Source organism: Oryctolagus cuniculus, chromosome X (genome assembly GCF_051225735.1).
Source record: "Oryctolagus cuniculus isolate XC-2025 breed Fujian yellow rabbit chromosome X, ASM5122573v1, whole genome shotgun sequence".
Taxonomy (NCBI): domain Eukaryota; kingdom Metazoa; phylum Chordata; class Mammalia; order Lagomorpha; family Leporidae; genus Oryctolagus; species Oryctolagus cuniculus.
Window position 1 is genome coordinate 133,918,716 of NC_142888.1, and position 5,524 is coordinate 133,924,239.

General features: G+C 36.4%; 1 pseudogene; it reads left to right on the top strand.

Annotated features, from left to right (window-relative positions):
* Nucleotides 1-1,174: 1,174 nt before the first annotated feature.
* LOC127488163 (U2 spliceosomal RNA) lies at nt 1,175-1,349 on the top strand (annotated as a pseudogene).
* Nucleotides 1,350-5,524: the final 4,175 nt, after the last annotated feature.

Here is a 5,524-nt window from a genome sequence, read left to right on the forward strand (position 1 = left end):
AGACTCCTTCAGCATAATATTAGGAAAAGTAGTCAAGTTAATAAATTCAACAAAAATTGGCTAAATGAGGTATTTTGCAACATGAAAATAAAACAATTAGTTGGTTGGCTTTTTTAAAAGTATTTTTAAAAAAGTATTTTTTAAAAGTATTCAGCCACTAATTTTGGCATCACTAACACACTCTAAGTGTTACACTTTTAACTTCATGCACAATAGTTCCCAGTATTCTATTGGCCATTCTTACATGAAATCAACCAATTTAATTGTTAAAAACATCCCATTGACAATGTGTTCATATTTATGGATAAGGTCACAAAAGGTCACATTCCTGTGATTTTATTCTTGCTTGATTATGTAGGAAAAGATGAGTATAAAGGGAATCTGAATATTTTTAGAGGTGAATAATGAAATCAGGCTATTGCCCAAAACCCTTCCTCAATGACCTCCACTTCAGTAAATCCAGTGGTTACTTCTTAGTCATCATACCAGACCCATCAGGAGCATTTGACACAACTGCTCACACTGTCCTTTAAAAAACACTTTTTTTTTGAGAAGTAACTCTTTTTTTTAACTTTTATTTAATGAATATAAATTTCCAAAGTACAGAATATTGATTACAATGGCTTCCCCCCCAATAACGTCCCTCCAACCCGCAACCCTCCCCTCTCCCGCTCCCTCTCCCCTTCCATTCACATCAAGATTCATTTTCTTTTTTTTTTTTTGAGTTTCCCTGAACTCTTTTTTTTTTATCTTTTATTTAATGAATATAAATTTCCAAAGTACGACTCATGTGTTACAATGGCTTCCCCCCCCATACCGTCCCTCCCACCCACAACCCTCCCCTTTCCCACTCCCTCTCCCCTTCCATTCACATCAAGATTCATTTTCGATTATCTTAATATACAGAAGATCAGCTTAGTATACCTTAAGTAAGGATTTCAACAGTTTGCTCCCACACAGAAACATAAAGTGAAAAATAATAGATGATTTTTTTTAAATGATGATGAAATCAGATCAGACCTATTGTCATGTTTAATCCCAGTGAGAGTCAAGATGGGAATTGATAATTTCTTTCTTTTTTTTTTTTTTTTTTTTTTTTTTTTACAGAAGATCAGTTTAGTGTACATTAAGTAAAGATTTCAGTCGTTTGCACCCCCATAGAAACACAAAGTGAATCGCTTCTCGGCCTTTTGGCTAAGATCAAGTGTAGTATAAGATTCATTTTCGATTCTCTTTATATACAGAAGATCAGTTTAGCATACATTAAGTAAAGATTTCAACAGTTTGCTCCCACACAGAAACATAAAGTGAAAAATACTGTTTGAGTACTAGTTATAGCATTAAATCACTTTAATCACTTTGACTTTAGAGCACAATGCTCTGTTTATTTGCCTTCTGCTACACTGACTGCTCTTCTTTTGTCTTCTTTGCTAAATCCTCTCATCTCCCTTACTTCTTCGTATTCGAGGATCCCAGGAATTGGTTCTGTTCTTTGGTTGCCATTTAAGTGATAAAAACTCACCAAATTATTTCTCTAGCATAGCCTATTTCCTTGAACTTCCCATTCATATACCCAACTTCCTATTTCACCTCTGTACTCAAATATTTAGTAGAGATTTCAAACATAACAAACTAAGCTCCTAATCTTTCCCACCTCAAATCTGCCATGTATAGTCCTTTTTTTATTTCCTTTGAGATTTTCAAACTTCTAATTACTCAGATAAAAAATTATAGTCATCCACCACATTTTTTATTAGTTGTGAATGTAGTCAAAATTCTCAACCTCCACATCCTCAAATAGCCTTCTACTCTGGTGATTTACACTGCATCACATTAGTATTCCCTTTGAACCTGTGACCTAAAGTTTGTTAATACTGAAATCCTTGATCCCTTTAATTTAATCTAGGCCCACATCCTTATCTTGACCCTCAAAATTATCATCACAACGTGACCATTTGCTTCCAAAGGCCAGGAGCCTTTACTTCTTTCAAAGGTCAGGATAGACAAAACAAGGAAAGGCAATTTGAGACTAACACTGCTTACTGTTGGAATCTTGCAGTCATTACAATCCAAGTTATATGTTTTCTCCCATATGTATGAGGCTAGTCTCCTGGAAGAGAAGGGGACAATCCTAACATAGAAGTTGTCATTCCTCATCTATCCAGGACATCCTTTTTGCAACAGATAATAGTCATATCTCTGATGGTAAAATATACAGATGACAAGATGTGGAAATTCCAATTCCTTTAATAACTGACTCATATTGCTGTTGTGGGTTACTAAGGAGAGAAAACAGAAGTGGTCAAACAAGAAAGTGCTCCAGCTTTATTAATATGGGGTTTTAACATCAAGCCACCTACACGTAATCCTATTGGGATAAGATGAAGTGTACCTGGGTCAGCATCACAGAGCAGCAGATTAAGGTACTACCTGTGTCACTAATATTCCATACAAGCACCAGTTGGCAACCTGATTTCTCCACTTCAGATCCAGCTTCCTGCTAATGCTCCTAGGAAAGCAACAGGAGATGGCTTGGGTTCCTGCCACCAACATGGAAAAACAGGGTAGAGTTCCTGGCTCCTGGCTTTGACATGGGCCAGCCCAGGCCATTATAGTTCATTTGGGGAGTGAACCAGCAGGTGGAAGATCTCTCTCTCTCTCTCTCCATAACTCTGCCTTGCAAATAAAATAAAATAAATCTTTTTTTAAAATAGATGGAGTGTAGCACACATGAACCCTGAAGAGTCATTTTGAACCTATATCCTCAGACCAAAGCTAAGGAGATTGAATAACTCTCCTGGCCTTTTTCTCCTTGTCCTGTCTTTTAATTTTCACTTTCAAAGTCTTACCACTCTGATAACAACAAAAACAACAACAACAAAACTCTAAAAAGGAAATCCAGAAACACCTATTTTTACAATACCAGATATAAGTCGGGTTAAAGCAATTTTACTCAGTGATTTTTTTTTCTAAGTTGTCCCCCTCCAACAAGGATAAAGACCTCTCCCAAGTAGGACAAGGTCCCAGACCCATCTTAATTCATGAACTGCATTGAAAGAGGAAAAAATGTACTTGGAAGTAATCCTAAATGTAGTCTAGAAAGCAAAAATGAGATTAAGAAAACAAGCCTTATGAAAAAAAAAGTTGTATATTCAGTTTGTTTCTCTCACTATTTTACTAATTCCTTGCTCAGTTGTACTCTTGAACTCCTTTTTGTCCTTGAATTATATCAGCATTCTTTATTGAACTCTTACAGCTCTTAAGCTAGAATGATTGTGGGGTGTGTGTGTGTGTGTGTGTGTGTGTAAGAGAGGGGGCGGGAAGAGAGAGAGGCCTTGAGCTCTCTCCTAGAGGTTCAAAATTGGACTATGTCACCAATATTAACTGCCTTTCAAACTCCTTTCTAGGACATGGTCTGTAGTACTTGGATATTATACTAAATGACAAGATTTCTCTACAGAAAGAAGTACTAGGCTGGATTTGTGATTTTCACTGATTGGTTTCATCTAAGTCAATGTAGTATTGTGGAAATTGTAGTATCCCAAGAAAAATTACATCAGAATCTTTTTTTTCTTTTTTAAATTTTTGTTAATATAAAGCGAACAGATTTCATATATTTGATAGATAAAATTCTTTTTTTTTGTATTTTTTTAACTTTTATTTAATGAATATAAATTTCCAAAGTACGATTTATGGATTACAATGGCTTCCCCCCATACCGTCCCTCCCACCCACAACCCTCCCCTTTCCCACTCCCTCTCCCCTTCCATTCACATCAAGATTCATTTTCGATTATCTTAATATACAGAAGATCAGCTTAGTATACATTAAGTAAGGATTTCAACAGTTTGCTCCCACACAGAAACATAAAGTGAAAAATAATAGATGATTTTTTTTTAAATGATGATGAAATCAGATCAGACCTATTGTCATGTTTAATCCCAGTGAGAGTCAAGTTGGGAATTGATAATTTCTTTTTTTTTTTTTACAGAAGATCAGTTTAGTATGCATTAAGTAAAGATTTCAACAGTTTGCACCCCCATAGAAACACAAAGTGAAATATATTGTTTGAGTACTCGTTATAGCATTAAATCTCAATGCACAGCACATTAAGGATAGAGATCCTACATGAGGAGTAAGTGCACAGTGACTCCTGTTGTTGACTTTACCAATTGACACTCCTGTCTATGGCATCAGTAATCTCCCTATGCTCCAGTCATGAGTTTCCAAGGCTATGGAAGCCCTCTGAGTTCTCCGACTCTTATCTTGTTTAGACAAGGTCGTAGTAAAAGTGGAGGTTCTCTCCTCCCTTCAGAGAAAGGTACCTCCTTCTTTGAAGACCTGTTCTTTCCACTGGGATTTCACTCACAGAGATCTTTTGCCAGAGTGTCTTGGCTTTCCATGCCTGAAATACTCTCATGGGCTTTTCAGCTAGATCCGAATGCCTTTAGGGCTGATTTGATAGATAAAATTCTAAGAAGATAACCATACTTCCCTCTTTCCCTCTTTCTATACCCCAATCACCCTCTATTTCTTCCTGTATAAATCAGAATCTTTGGAGGTGGGGCTGAGGATGGATTTTTTTACAGCTCTCAGGTTGTTATAATATGCAAATAGATTTGAGAAAGCCCAATCCCCTTATTCTATAAATGCCGATAGTATGACCCAGAGAGGGGAAGTAACTTACTCATAATCACACAGTAAATTAATAACTAAGGAGTATAATAATTCAGATGTTTGGACTCCTAGACCAGAAGTCTTGTCTTTAAATTTTGTTGCTTCTTTTCTAACTAATGCCTTCTCCGGGCCTTTAATTTCCTCGTCTGTAAAATGAAGATAATAAAGTCCAAATATTTTGTGAGAAGCATTAGAGCAAAAGCATTTTTAATGTACAAGATCCCACACAATATGAAGCAATATTACCCTTGAGGGAATTAATATCTGACACATATGTGAGACTGACTCTCTGAAATAACATAATAATTTTTAGTTCTATATTGACACATTATAGCTGTATATATTTATTGGGTAATAATTTTTATTTATTTTATTTGAGAGAGAGAGAGAGAAAGAGAGAGAGAGAGAGAAAGGCAGCCAGGCAGACAGAGAACTCCATCTGCTTGTTCACTTCCCCAGGTGCCCACAATGTTCAAGTCTTGGACATACTGAAGCTAGAGCTGGGAACTCAATTCAGATCTCCCACATGAGTAGTAGGAACCCAAATACTTGAGTCATCACTGCTGCTTCCCAGGGTTTGCATGAGCAGGAAGCTGGAATTGGGAGTGGAGCCAGGACTCAAACCAGGTACTTTGATATGGAATACAGGCATCCTAACCAGCAGGCATCTTAACTGCTAAACCAAACACCTTCCTCAGAAGTAATGATCTTTGAATTTTTGGAATAACCAGATTAAGTCAATAAATATATCCATCACCTCAAACATTTAAGTGTAAAACATCTGAAGTGAGAACATTTCTAGAACAATCATCTCCGAGACATTGAAATGGACAGCACTCAACTATTA